At 47.2% G+C, this 16079-nt stretch overlaps 1 pseudogene; it reads left to right on the forward strand.

Moving 5' to 3' along the window:
- The first annotated feature begins 9891 nt into the window (after nucleotides 1–9891).
- On the forward strand, nucleotides 9892–10010 carry LOC134929932 (5S ribosomal RNA; annotated as a pseudogene).
- Nucleotides 10011–16079: the final 6069 nt, after the last annotated feature.

A 16079-nucleotide genomic window follows, 5' to 3' on the forward strand; every position in this document is an offset into this window, starting at 1 on the left:
TGAGGGTGTATATTGAGTACTGCTCATCTGAGGTGATATATAGTGTACTGCACATCTGAGGGTATATACAGAGTACTGCACATCTGAGGGGATATATAGAGTACTGCACATCTGAGGATATATAGAGTACTGCACATCTGAGGGTATATATAGAGTACTGCACATCTGAGGGATATATATAGTACTGCTCATCTGAGGCGATATATAGTGTACTGCACATCTGAGGGGATATACAGAGTACTGCACATCTGAGGGTATATATAGAGTACTGCACATCTGAGGGTATATATAGAGTACTGCACATCTGAGGCGATATATAGTGTACTGCACATCTGAGGGGATATATAGTATATTGCATATCTGAGGGGATATATAGAGTACTGCACATCTGAGGGGATATATAGAGTACTGCACATCTGATGGGGCATATAGAGTACTGCACATCTAAGGGGGTATATAGAGTACTGCACATCTGAGGGGGTATATAGAGTACTGCGCATCTGATGGATATATAGAGTACTGCTCATCTGAAGGAGTATATAGAGTACTGCTCATCTGAGGGGATTTATAGTGTACTGCACATCTGAGTTGATCTATAGTGTACTGCACATCTGAGGGCAAATAGAGTACTGCACATCTGAGGGGATATATAGAGTACTGCACATCTGAGGGGATATATAGTGTACTGCACATCTGAGATGATATATAGTGTACTGCACATCTGAGGGATTTATAGAGTACTACACATCTGAGGGTGTATATTGAGTACTGCACATCTGAGGGATATGTAGAGTACTGCTCATCTGAGGCGTTATGTAGTGTACTGCACATCTGAGAAGATATACAGAGTACTGCACATCTGAGGGGAATTATAGTGTACTGCACATCTGAGGGGGCATATAGAGTATTGCACATCTGAGGGGATATATATAGTACTGCACATCTGAGGTTGTATATTGAGTACTGCACATCTGAGGGATATATAGAGTACTGCTCATCTGAGGGGATATATAATGTACTGCACATCTGAGGGGATATATATAGTACTGCACATCTGAGGGTGTATATTGAGTACTGCACATCTGAGGGATATATAGAGTACTACTCATCTGAGGCGATATATAGTGTACTGCACATCTGAGGGGGCATATAGAGTATTGCACATCTGAGGGGATATATATAGTACTGCACATCTGAGGGTGTATATTGAGTACTGCACATCTGAGGGATATATAGAGTACTGCTCATCTGAGGCGATATATAGTGTACTGCACATCTGAGGGGCATATAGACCATGTGACCTCTTGCATGTCAACCATTGGGGTTGACCCATTAACTGTCTAACTAGACACTGTCTACCCATTGACTGGAACCCTGTATTTATAGCCCCTACTGTATGCACACACACATACACATTAGGAGTAATTTTTGTCAGGAGCCAATTAACCTACCATTACATTTTTAGATTATGGATGGAATCCGGAGCACCCGGTGCAACCCACACAAGCAAGGGGAGAACATACAACTCCACATAGTTAGGGCTCTGATATATATTATATATCATATATTTCATTTACTAAGAGGCCTATTTACAGTATCAAGCCTACAGTTTCCATAACTTTTTAATACCCCTTTCACACCGTAGCTATAACCCGGTAAATTGCCGTTTTTTAAGCCTTCCAAAATGGTTCTAGCTGCGGTGTGAAAGGGCCACATTGAATTTACTGGTTACAGATTACTGGTATTTTAAAACGGGTAAAAAGCAGGGTCCTACACGGTTCAGACACGTTTCATTGTGCAATGTGAAAGGCTCTGAAACGGTATTTCCAAACCACAGAAGGTGATAGGCTGTCTCCATGTGTGATGTCACCAGGCAGAAGCAGGAAATAAACTGGAGGAAACACATGAGAGTGAAGAAGCATTTTTTTTTATACAGAATACAGTTTAAAATGGCAAATTGGAGTGATGAGGAGGTTAGGAAGCTGCTTAGGATCAGAGGGGATGAAGAAATTGCTAGACAAATCACTGGGACAGTGAAGGATGCAGTAATCTACAAAAACATGGTAAAGATGCTTGAAGCTGCTGGGTTCCATCGTATGACTAGCCAAATTATTAATAATTAATTAATAATTATTAATAATGTGTGGGCCAGAAAAGTCCTTTTAAAATGACAATCAATGTTTTCTATGGGAGAAACGGGTTCAGTGTGAAAGGTACCAAAACGGTAATGAAACGGTAATATACCAGTTACAACATGCGATTTGAAGGGGGTTTAACTGCTCAGACACGTTTAATGAACCGTTTCAAAAGCAGGGTTTGCGATGTGAAAGCATCATAAGTTTCTGAATGATTTTATGTATTAGCGGTAATTAGGGCTTTAAGTCGTAGTCCCTGTTATTCTCATTAGGGACTGCAGTCTGACATCTATGTATCAGAGCTTGTGGCCTATTTCAGACCTGATCGTTCCTCAGTGAATTTGCAGAGGTTTGCAGTCTAATAGTAGCCGCCCAGACAGAGTGAATACCCGCCCCGTGCAAGTCTGTGTACACTGGCCCTCATTCCGAGTTGTTTGCTCGCAAGCTGCTTTTAGCAGCTTTGCACACGCTAAGCCGCCGCCTACTGGGAGTGAATCTTAGCTTACCAAAATTGCGAACGAAAGATTAGCAGAATTGCGAATAGACACTTTTTAGCAGTTTCTGAGTAGCTCCACACTTAATCGGCATCTGCGATCAGTTCAGTCAGTTTCGTTCCTGGTTTGACGTCACAAACACACCCAGCGTTCGCCCAGACACTCCCCCGTTTCTTCAGACACTCCCGCGTTTTTCCCAGAAACGGCAGCGTTTTTTCACACACTCCCATAAAACGGCCAGTTTCCGCCCAGAAACACCCACTTCCTGTCAATCACATTGCGATCACCAGAACGAAGAAAAAACCTCGTAATGCCGTGAGTAAAAAACCTAACTGCATAGCAAATTTACTTGGCGCAGTCGCACTGCGGACATTGCGCATGCGCATTAGCGACTAATCGCTCCGTTGCGGAAAAAAAATAACGAGCGAACAACTCGGAATGACCCCCACTGTGTGAAAAGCTTTGCAAACGCCGGTCAGCTGCAAATCCATTCTCAACTCACTCACCATCTAATGATTTTTTCAGTCTGTGTGCAGCCCAGGACTTACTCCTACAGTGCAAAAAAAACAGGCTGATCGGGGCCGGAGCTGACATCACACACCCGCCCTGAAACCCTTGGGAACGCCTACGTTTTTCCTGACACTCCCAGAAAATGGCCAGTTACCACCCACAAATGCCCACTTCCTGTCAATCAGCTTGCGATGACCTAGCGATCAAAAAAGACGCAGGATATTTTTGCAGCTCGGCCTCGCGCCTCCGCATTACGATCCATATGCATGCATAGTCGTTTGATAATCGCCCATTGTGTGATTTCGCACATATCAATCAGGTCTGAATTAGGCCCTTGGTCCTGAATTCTACAGCCATGAGAATAGTGGTAGCCGCTTTTTGGAATAGAGGGATCCCGGAATCCCTCTCCCGCAGCCTCTGACCTTTGGAGAAGAATCTCGAAAACTAACACTGCCCATGCGCAGTGTCAGAAACTGTGGAGAAAACGGGAAAGACTCTGAAGTTTGCAGTATTTGTAGAAATTGTTGGCACATATCGGGGATAATCATGTAAAAAGTCAGTATTCGCACCACAAAGTTGACTGATAATAATTGCAGCACCTCAGCTGTGGGGATTTATAAAGAGTAAGGCTACCTTAATGTGGTGAAAACTTCAGCTTCTGTTTACTATTACCATTCCTGGTCTGTAGTAACTACTATATTTAGAAATATGCCCTATATTCATAGTCATTTGAATAGAAGTATACTCTAGTTCAGCGGTGGCCAACCTGTGGCTCTTGAGCCGTATGCGGCTCTTTCTTTATTCAAATGTGGCTCCCCACACTCAAAGTCATGTGATCACAACAGATCCGGACAGGCAGCAGCATTATGATGACTGAGAACTGAGGAAGCCAGATACTAAATGTATTTTTTTTTTACCAGGGGCATGGCCTAGCAGGCACAAGGGCGCACCCCATTTTTGCATGTGCGCTTTCAACTTGATGTCGGCTCTTTGACCTGCCTAACAAGATTTTTTGGCTCTTTGACTCTGATTGGTTGGCCACCTCTGCTCTAGTTTCTTAACATGGTCAATGACAAAACATTTTACATATGTAATTCAACATAATACATAGCGACAGAGGGCTCTATTTACTAAGCTTTGGAGAGAGATAAAGGGGTCTATTTACTATGCCTAAAATGGAGATAAAGTGGCCGGAGATAAAGTGCCAGCCAATCAGCTCCTAACTGTCAGTGTACAGAGATAAATTACCAGCCACCCAGCTCCTAACAGTCATTTTTCAAACACAGCCTGTAACATGTCAGTTAGGAGCTGATTGGCTGGTACTTTACCTCTGACCACTTTATCTGTCTCCAAAGACTGAGGGGGACATGGACTAATCTGTGATAAAAATGGAGAAGTGAGCCAGTGGAGAAGTTGCCCATGGCAACTAATCAGCATTGACGTAACATTTATAATTTGCATACTAAAAAAGTATACAGAGCAGCTGATTGGTTGCCATGGGCAACTTCTCCACTTTTATCACTGTTTAGTACATGTCCCCCTTAGTAAATAGGCCCCTGAATCCCATTGTCGGCATCTTCTGAGGTACTCCTCCCCCTTCCCCAGCCATGGTGCATGGCATCCAAACACCTCTGTGTTGCCTCTGTGAGATATGCCACCACTAGTACAGATGAGATTAAGGGATTTTTTTTTTTTAAACTAAACTATGGAGAGAGATAAAGTGGGGAGGTTCCCAGCCAAACTGCTCCTAACTGTCATATTTCAAACAGCCTGTAACATGGCAGTTAGGAGCTGATTAACTGGTATTTTACCTCTCCACAGCTTAGTACAATGGGGGTTATTCAGGTTTGGTTGCAAACCAAAAATGTTAGCAATTGGGCAAAACCATGGACCTGATTCAGTAAGGATTGCAAATTGTGGTAATTAGGCATGTTTCTTATCGCGGTGGCTGCGTGTGACGTCACGCAGCCGCCATGATCATGCCTACGCCAAGCCCCCCCATTTCAACGCTGCCACCCCCGTTTGGCCACCTCTGCCCCCGCAATGCTCCATCTCCGCCTAGGAAGCGGAGCGTTGCCACCCCCCCACCCCGCGACCGCCTCTGCCTGATTGACAGGCAGAAGTGGTCGCATTTCCTGCATCCAGAAAACGTGGGCACGTGCACAGGATGAGTGCTGTTCATGCACCTGAATCTTTTTTGTAATTTTTGTGGTTGGATCGCATTTTGCGATCCAACCTGTATTAGGGTCATTCTGGCCAGATCGCACGCTGCAGTTTATCGCAGCGGTGCGATCGGGTCAGAACTGCGCATGCGCTGGTGCCACAGTGCGCTGGCGCATGCCAGACGGCCGAAGGCCGTCATTGCAGTACGATCGCCTCTGCCTGATTGACAGGCAGAGGCGGTCGCTGGGCAGGGGGGGACGGACGAAACGGCGGCGTATTATTCCGTTTCGTAGGCGCGGTCCGGCCAATGCAGCCGCTGCGGGCCGGGGAGCGACGAGTAGCTCCCGGCCAGCACGCTAAAGCTGCGCTGGCCGGGAGCTACTCCTACAGTGCAAAAGCATCACCGCTGTGTGATGCTTTTGCACTTCTGCTGAGGGGGCCGGCACTGACATGCGGGGTGGGATAGCCCTGTCCTGGGCGTCCCCACGTATGTCTATGGACATGATCGTAGCCCTGCAAAATTTTGCAGGGCTACGATCAACTCAGAATGACCCCCCATGTGCACTGCAGATAGGGCAGATGTAACGTGCAGAGAGATTTAGATTTGGGTGGGTTATATTGTTTCTGTGCATGGTTAATACTGGCTGCTTAATTTCTACACTGCAATTTAGAATACAGTTTGAACACACCCCACCCAAATCTAACTCTCTCTGCACATGTTACATCTACCCATACTTGCCTACCTGACCCTTTCCATGAGAGAGAAAATGCTCTGTTCCTGGACTTTCCTGGTAATGTATGATTGCCATCACCTGTGGTGAGCTAGTTAATTGATAAGAAAGGTGTTTCACCACAGGTGATGGCAATCATACATTACCAGGAAAGTCCAGGAACAGAGCATTTTCTCCCTCATGGAGAGGGTCAGGTAGGCAAGTATGCATCTCCCTCACCTGCAGTGCAACACGGTTTTGCCCAATTGCTAACAAAACTGAAAAAGGCCTTTTGACCCCTAAAAGTCACATAAAGTACTGATGTCTTTACGTTTTTTGTGATCAGTATACATTTAAAATATCATAAACCATGATATATTTTTAAATAAATAACATCAATATAACTTTATTTAAACGCTTACAGATTTACATGTATCAAACTTCTGTATTACTGAATTGGGAACTCCTGTGGAACACTAAAGGTTAACACTGTATTTTGAGATCATTTACTCTGTGTATAGTCACAGTCCTGTGTGGTAGCGAGTTCTTTTGTTTTCCCATTGTCATTGTACAGGAAGTTTAATTTGCACTTAGCGCACTTTTATAAGCAAGATGTGTTAATTGAATTTCTTTGAAAGGAATGTTGAATTTGATCTGATTTCTAAGTGATTAGGATTAAAAAGACATATTAAAATACAATACTCTCCAAGCCTGTGTACTGCTAGCTAGCTTAATCACACACTAGTTTCAAAACACTGCATTAAGTTGAAAACAAATATACATGATATCATTGTACAGTATAGGCAGCGTTTCACAATCGTTTTCTCCTTTTACAACATTTAAACAACATTCTCATATAAACAGCGAGTCAGCAAATTATTTTTTTTCACAGATATTTTTATTTTATTTTATTGTGTGTGATTAAAATAACAAAAATGTGTTCTTATTACTATGTGCCCCCAAAAATTCTGTCATCCACAACTATACAATGCAAATATCCTATACTTTTCAGAAGAAAACAGAGTGATAGCCAGTCTTCAAGCACAGCTAATTAACCCTTCGTCAGGCGCACTTCTGGGGCTCCCGGGTTCAGGCGCCTGTTAGAATATCGTCATTAGCACCTAATTAACTCAATTCTAACCCTCTTAGGGGGTCATTCCGAGTTGATCATGAACTCAGACATGCGGGGTGACGCCCAGCACAGGGCTAGTCCGCCCCGCATGTCAGTGCCGGCCCCCCCCAGCAGAAGTGCAAAGGCATCGCACAGCAGCGATGGCTTTGCACTTCAAGAGTAGCTCCCGGCCGTGCTGGCCAGGAGCTACTCTTCACTCCCCGGCCCGCAGTGGCTGCGTGTGACGTCACGCAGCCGCTGCGGACCACTCCTCGCACGGTCTGGCCATGCCTGCGCTGGCTGGACCACGCCCACAAAACGGCAGCCAAACGCCGCCGTTTCACCCCCTCCTGCCCATCGACCGCCTCTGCCTGTCAATCAGGCAGAGGCGATTGTAGCGCAGCGACGGGCGGCCATGCGCAGTTCTTACCTGATCGCTACACTGTGAAAAACTGCAGCGTGCGACCGGGTCAGAATGACCCCCTTAAAGTGATCAGTGACCATCATTAGGACGTACAAAGAGAGAAATCGTAGGTTTTATGGGCCATTTCAGCAGAAAATCTGAAGAAAAAAAGAGAAAACACGAACATGAGTATACGTTTGGGCGCAGTGTGCCTGAGAGGGTTTCGGTATGAATGGTCGACCATGTTATGGTCGACAGTCATTAGGTCGACCACTATTGGTCGACATTGACATGGTCGACATGGACACATGGTCGACACATGAAAATGGTCGACACATGAAAGGTCGACACATGAAAAGGTCGACATGCGGTTTTTAACTTTTTTTGTGTCGTTTTTTGCGTAATGTGACTGGGAACCCCAATTAGTGCACCGCGTCCCCTTCGCTCGGCACAGATTACCGTTCCAATCGTAGTCCACGTGGATCGTAAAGTATGGAAAAGTTCCCCAAAAGAAAAAAAAGTTAAAAAAACTCATGTCGACCTTTCCATGTGTCGACCTTTCACGTGTCGACCATTTTCACGTGTCGACCATGTGTCCATGTTGACTATGTCAATGTCGACCAATAGTGGTCGACCTAATGACTGTCGACCATAACATGGTCGACCATGTGAACGGATACCGCCTGAGAGGCCACCCTGGACAAACCTACATATTTCCGCAAAATATCCACAATCTTTGTAATTTTCATTCATAAAATGAGCAAAATAAACAATAAATAGATGAAAATAAAAGGAAAAAGAACCTTCAAAAGTGGGAGGAGTTTGGGCGCAGTGTTCCTGAGAGGCCAGGAGGGTCACTACTGCACTCCACGCGGTCGGCGGGAAAACTGACTGGGGGGGGGGGGGGGGGCTGTTCGATCAGCACCTAGAGATAGGAAGGTACTAGGAGGGACAGGCCCCTGCGGAGAAGGGAGCGAGAGCAGCTTTGCGGCGCCTGTCAGGCCAGCTGCGCCTGACTGAGGGTTAAGGGCATAATCCGAGCTTTATATAAATAGGGTGAAGTTGGTGAACTATGACTGGTGTCTATTTAAATAGAATTGTGAAATTGAGAATATTCGCTTATCTTTTGTAATATTTATATTATTTAGTTTTGTCGCAACTAGGAGAAAGCTGACATTTTTTGCCGGGATCTGGTCAGGATCTTGGCATACGGGATCTCGGCAGTCAGAATCCCGATGCCAGAACCTCGACATGGATTGAAATGCCGGTGCCTGGATTCTGAAATCCGGAATCCCGATTGAGGTCTACCGCCACTCTGCACTGGTAATCCGCGGGGAGGAGGGGTTAGGTTCAGGCTGCGGGGAGATGGTTAGGGTTAGGCTGCAGGGGAGGGGAAGGTTAGGGTTAGGCTGCAGGGGAGGGGAAGGTTAGGGTTAGGCTGCAGGGGAGGGGAAGGTTAGGGTTAGGCTGCAGGGGAGGGGAAGGTTGGGGTTAGGCTGCGGGAGTGAGGGTTAGGCACCACTGAGGAGGGCTAGGGTTATGATGAGGAGGGAGGGGAGGGGGGGGTTAGGGTCAGACTGCGGGAAAAGAGGGTTAGGTGGGTGGGAGATTAGGGCTAGTGTACTTACAACTTTTGTGCCAGGATCCTGAGCACTGGGATGCCTCTGTTGGTATTTTGACTGGAAACATCCTGAGCACCGGGATCTTGACACCATCCATTTTGCCAATATGCCCATGTGGCTGAGGGCGCAATGAACTGTGGGAAAAATAACTTTTTCTTTCTGTTTATCTCTTCAGTGTGTTACTAGGTACACTGGGAAGAAGTTTGGTACCGCACTGAACTTTTTGGAATATAACCAAAAGGGCTTTGTTCTATATGCCCCTTGAAATTCCACAATGTATAGATATGTGAGAGATCCCTGAATCGGGTATTGAAGATATCTTAAGTTGTTGTTGCTCCCAGAGTCAGTAGTATATATTGGTATACGGTAAGAAGGAAGAAAGACTCTGTGTTGGGGCACATTTGATATGATGAAAATTGTTAAAACTTAACATTTAATCATTTAAAATATACAAAAAAATGATACACAAAAGACACACATATTAAAATATCACCTCCACATCCAATGTCATTAATTATCGAACTTTTTAATAATTAGTTTCACAAATTTAGTTAATCAAAGAGTACTCATTAATAGATTCTGTAGATAACGAGATTAGATAATGGGAAAGTGGTAATGTCAATGGTTGCTCCAACACTTCTGCATTTTGTCTTAGGTAGGGAGTTATGTTTACTGCACCAGATATTCCCTAGTGGTCTCCCATCTAGGTACTGATCAGGCCCAATTTGTCCAAATTGGGTACTACTTACTGCCACATTTCACTGGTCACGCCTGATCTCGTCTGATCTTGGAAGCTAAGCAGTGAGAAGCCTGATCGGTACCTAGATGGGAGACCACTAGGGAATATCTGGTGCAGTAAACATAACTCCCTACCTTAAGCCTCATACACACGGGGAGAGATGTGTCTGAGCGATCTATCAGTGGGCCTAATTCAGACCTGTTCACTCGCTAGGTTTTTTTTGCAGTCCTGCGTTCGCATAGTCTCCGCCCATAGGGGAGTGTATTTTAGCTGTGCAGGTGTGCGGTCACATGTGTAGTAGAGCTGTACAAACAGATCTTGTGCAGTCTCTGAGTAGCCCAGGACTTACTCAGCCACTGCGATCGCTTCAGCCTGTTCAGGACCGGAATTGACGTCAGACACCCGCCCTGCAAACGCTTGGACACGCCTGCGTTTTTCCAAACACTCCCAGAAAACGGTCAGTTGACACCCACAAACGCCCTCTTCCTGTCAATCTCCTTGTGAACACCCATGCGAAAGGATTAATCGGACAAACCCATCGCTGAGCGGCGATCCGCTTTGTACCCGTGCGACGCGCCTGCACATTGCGGTGCATACGCATGCGCAGTTTAGACCTGATCGCCCACTGTATGAAAATGCAACCTAGCGATCAGGTCTGAATTAGGCCCAGTGACCGCTCAGCACACATCTCTCCCCCTGCTCAGCAAAGCGCGATGTGTGCTGAGCGAGGGAGGGGGACGGTGAGCCGCTCATTTCACCCAGTGGTGAAATAAGCGACCTGCTAGATTGGGCCAATCTAGCACCGGTGATAATGACGCATGAGACCGCGCATCACTATCGCTGTGGGGGATACACAATGAGAGATCCATAGTTAAGTTATAACCAATCTAGTCAGATTGCTTAAGGGGGGAGACGGAGAGATCCGTGTTTAAAATCTAAGCAATCTCACTAGATTGCTTAGATTTTAAGCACGGATTTGCCGTGTGTATGCCCCCCCAGCGATAGCGATGTGCGGCCCCGCACATCGCTATCGCCAGTGCTAGATTGAGCCTGCATGCAGGCTCAATCTAGCGGGTCACTCACTTCACTGTTGTGTGAAGTGAGCAGCCCCCCATCGGCCCCCCTACCTCGCTCAGCACATCGCGCTGTGCTGAGCGGGGGGACAGAGATGTGAGCTGAGCGGTCTGTGTTAAGATGGCTCAGCACACATCTCTCCCGTCAGTACCACCCTTTAAGGCCAGTACTCACGGCCCGATTTGTAAGAGAAGAGTGCTGAGCGAACCGCTCCGCACACATCTCTCCCACCGCTCAGCACAGTGCGATGTGTGCCAAGCGTGCGGGGGGCGACAGGGGGGCCGCTCATTTCACCCAGCGGGAGGCAGGCCAATCTAGCACCAGTGATAGCGATGCGCTGGGCTGTGCATCGCTATCACTGTGGGGGGTACACACAGAGCGATCGTGCTTAAAATCTAAGCAATCTAGTCAGATTGTTTAAATTTTAAGCAGCGAGTACCCCCCTTTAGAATTTAAGCACTGATCTCTCTGTGTGTGACCTCCTTAAAACAAAAAGCAGAAGTGTTGGAGCAACCTTTGACATTACCACTTTCCCATTATCTAATCTCGTTATCTACAGAATCTATTACCTTAAATCACAACCTATTTGATCTGATTTGAGACCCAGATACAGCTATTTAACCTGCACCAGAAGACCCTACTAACAGATAGCACTGTATATTGGACTATTTTACAGTCCTTATTATGTCATTTGTGCATCTGTTCCCTCTCTTTTTTCCTGGATATCTACAGATAATCCAGTTTTAATATTTTCATCTTAGATGCCTCCTAATGAGTACACTTTGACTAACTAAATTTTTGAAACTAATTATTAAAAAGTTTGATAATTAATGACATTGGATGCGGAGGTGATATTTTAATATGTGTGTCTTTTTGTGTATCAATTTTTTATACTTTAAATGATTAAAGGTTAAGTTTTAACAATTTTCATCATATCAAGTGTGCCCCAACCCAGAGTCTTTCTTCCTTCTTCCCGTATATCTCTCCAGTGTGGGCAGAAATAACGCCATAAGGCATTGCAAAATGACAGCGGAAGGTGCGGAAGTGGCGGTATCCCGTTGTACGATGTGGGACCTGTGGTTCCACTCTTTGAAGTGATACAGCAGAGATCTCCGCTGCTTATGTTGATTTCTTAAATAGCAATAACCATTTTCTGCTGCTAGTAAGCGACAGAAAAAGTCTTCCTTTCATAAATAGAGCCCCCTATATAAGTTGTGCAAGTTAATTGCATATGACTAATACTGTCCATAAGCTGGACATACATCAGCTAACTAGTTCATAATCGGACACAGGGCCATCTTAACATATAGGCACACCTGGCAAGTGCTCAGGGCCCCACAGTACTAGGGACCTTTGAGCAGGGCAGGGTTGCCCAGCTGAGCTGATTGTGAATTACACACATAATTATTATTTTGCTCTGATTGGGAATTACACACAATCAGAGCAGCCAGGCAGCATTCTCTACATGCCTCCCAATCAGCAGCCATTTTGTGAATGGCTGTCTTCATGCTGATTGGTGGATGGCTGTAGCTATCCACCAATCAGAGTGTTAACAGCCATTCACTGTATGGAAGCATTTGGGGAGACAGTGTGGGACTGCAGGAGGGGTAATTTGTGATTTTTTAAAATTTATTCCCGTGAATGGGTGGATAGGGGCCCCAGTGCATTGCTTTGCCCAGGGCCTACAGCCCTGATCGAGCAGTGTGTGGAAGTAAACAATAACTGATCTTCTTCCCCCATACAGAAAAACAGCAAAAAAAAGTCATCCCAACTAGAGTAACTATTATTTCAGTATAGGGCAGAGATTCCGTAACTCTGCCACTACAGTCCAGATTTTAAGGATATCCATGTTTGAGTGCAGAAGGTTAGATCAAATTGACTGAGGTACTAATTAAGTCATCTGTGCTCAAGCATGGATATCCATAAAACCTGGACTGTAATGACAGAGTGTGGGAAACTGGTATAGGGAGAAAGTTGGACATTTTCTCCCCAACTGCAAGATTTTTACATGGTGAGATTGCCAGACAGCCTGGGGAGGAGGATCATTTTCCCTTGGTGAGTTACAGACCTTGGTACAAGGGCAAGCTGGCACTTGTTCTTCATTTTTGGCAGCCTGCAATGCTGGGGCCTGTAGTTCACCAGAGACAAAATGTGTTACTAGGTGATTCATCACGCCCTACGGGCGCTCTTCACACCATTGTAAGGGGCTACGCCCCCTTAACCCTTGCACGCCCTTGTGGCGTGCAATATTTTTATTATATGGAGTATTACCTCCAATCATAATTGTGTAAGTGGTTAAATATTGCGCGGACAAAGGGCGTGCAATGGGTAAGGGGTCGTTGCCCCTTGCAACGGCGTGAACAGCGCATGCAGGGCCTAATGAATCACCTAGTAGGTGTTGTGGTTGGGGGAGTGGCGGGTGCGAGGGAAACGCAGATGGGGAGGGGGTCCAGGGGTGCCGTGGGTGGGGGAGGGGCGGTTGCGGGGGTGCCGTGGGTGGGGGAGGGTGCCGCAGGTGGGGGAGGGGGTCCGGAGCCACCGCGGGTGGTGTAGGGGGTGTGTGGGGGTGCCGTGGATGGGGCCCGGAGGTACTGTAAGTGTGGGAGGGGCGGTTAATGCTTCTCCTCCTGGAAGCAGCTAAGCTGCTGTCCTCCCTTTGACAGTGGCTCTCCCGGAGACTCACACAGCAGTCAAGCAGCCAGTCACTATTGTTAGCGCCGGTGTCCCAACGCGCCGCTTTACAGGGAAGAAGATGCACTCAATAAACTACAGCTCCCAGCAGCCCTTAGCGCCGGAATGCTCCTGTGTTAAGGGCTGCTGGGAGCTGTAGTTTATTGAGTGCATCTTCTTCCCTGTAATGCGGCGTGTTGGGACACCGGCGCTAACAATAGTGACTGACTGGCAGAACTGACTGACTCGCTGAATCAATGTAAAAGGTGAGAGTGCTGTTCAGTGTCAGTGACACAGCACACCCACTGCACTGCACAGCACTGTCACCTTTTACATTGATTCAGCGTCCAGACATTACCCTCCGCGATATCACCCACTCTATCTGTTACATTAGCCATCTCGGGGCTTCCAGGCCGCAGCACAGGTGCTGTGTTGCGGAGTCAGGGCCTCTGGGGATCTGGGCGTGGCTGTGAAGCACTTCTGTGACATCACACGAAGAGGAGGCTCCGGGGCTCAGAATGTATGCGGCGCAGGGAGGGCTATGAAAGCCTTCCACTGTGCCACTTTCATACACATCTATGCCGGTGACCACAGCAGCTTTTGTTCCACCTGCGCCGCGGCTAGGAAGTGGGGATTGTTGATGCCGGAGGGGGCAGGTAGACTGGCAGCAAGACATAGGACGCTGCAGTAAAAGGATTTTTCCCCCTATCTACAGCAGGGACGTGCAGTCAGGGGAGGCAGTGCCTCCCCTGTCAATAATGAGTAAAATAATACAAAGAAGATACTTATGACACATAAGTATCTCTTTTATTATTTTCCTCATCATTAAACTGTGTAAAATGCTGTTGGGAGGCACCGATCGTGGTGCCTCCTGTAGAGATTGGGGAAAGATATAGGAGCGGGGGGCGGGCGGGGGTGGGGCCTAGCAATGGGCAGGAAAAGCCCATTGAAATTGCATGGGAAAGCGGCACCATTAGAGGTGCCGCTTTCATACAGGGACGTGCTTTCACCTATGAAAGCACGCCCCTGTGAGTGAGGCCACAGTGATTGGCCAGCGGATCCGTCACTGGATCCGCTGTCAATCACTGTGTGGGCGGCGGAGGTACAGGCGGCGGAGATGCGGGCGGCGGTAGCGGCGGCGGGACGCGGCAGTCAGGGCCAATATGCAGAGTTTGGCAGCGGAAGCGATACCCATTTCAAAAATGGCGCCTCAGCGTCATTTTTGAAATTAAAGATGGCCACCGCGAGCCAATCATGGATGGGCGGTGGCCATGCAAAAGAGCTTAAAGGCCGCCGCCTCCCAGGTGAAGATGCCGGAGGAAGACGCCAGAAGCCCTGGGGAGGTGGCGACCCCCAGGTGAAGACGCCGGAAGCCCTGGGAAGGCGGCGGCCACGCAAAAGAGCTTAAAGGCCGCTGCCCCCAGGTGAAGACCCCCTGGCCAGTATTTACTAAGAATCCGAGTTTGTCCGATTTGTGTTTTTTTTTCTAAGTCCCAATCCGGGAATTCACTAAGCACAAATCTCGGCAGTGTTTGGACTATTCGTAATGGTTTGATTTGCAAAGTTCCGAAATACGAATGAATAGACCATCGGTCAAACACGGCTGTTATTTCATACAATACGGGCATTCACTATTCATTCATATTTGGGTGTTAGTTTCTGAGTGGGTGGGAACTTTGCGTTCAGCGGTGAGGTTACTTTCGGTCAACCGCTGACCGCAAAGTTCCCACCATTGGTTACAATGGAGCGCATAGGCGCTACATTGTATCTGTGCCGTGTGCTGCCTGACAGACACATAAGGAGCACACAGCCAATCAGGAGAGTGCCACGACGTGGCGCTCCCTGATTGGCTGAAGGGACCCTCTTTGACAGGAGTCAGGGGGGGTCCTGGCAGTCGGGAAAAGGGGTCCCATGTGTAAACATGGGACCCCTTTCAGTGCGTGGTCGGGTTTCCGTTTTATTATTTTGCCAAGTACGTGAATTATACCAAGGTCTGATTCTACACTGGATTATCTGAGTATAATTTTTTTCACTGGTACCCCGAGGATTCTACATGGAGAAGAGGACCGAGCCTCGTGGGAACATAGGTAAGTGTGTGTGTATGGAGGTGTGCATGTATGTAATAAACTTATACTTTCACGGTGTGTCCCCTGTTTTTTTTGGGGTATTTTTTTAGTAGTGGTACTACAGGTACCAGCGGGCCCGGTTTTCCACCGCATGCTGGTACTTGTGGTTCTCCAAGTACCAGCTTGCGGGGGAGGCTTGCTGGGACTTGTAGTACTGCTACTAAAAACAATATTCACATTTTTTCACAAGGCTAACAGCCCCCCATCCACCGCCCTTGGATGGGGGGGACAGCCTCGGGCTTCACCCCTGGCCCTTGGGTGGCTGGAGGGGGGGACCACTTGATTTAAGGGGTTCCCACTCCTCCAGGGTACCCCGGCCAGG

This window comes from Pseudophryne corroboree, chromosome 5 (genome assembly GCF_028390025.1).
Source record: "Pseudophryne corroboree isolate aPseCor3 chromosome 5, aPseCor3.hap2, whole genome shotgun sequence".
Taxonomy (NCBI): Eukaryota; Metazoa; Chordata; class Amphibia; order Anura; family Myobatrachidae; genus Pseudophryne; species Pseudophryne corroboree.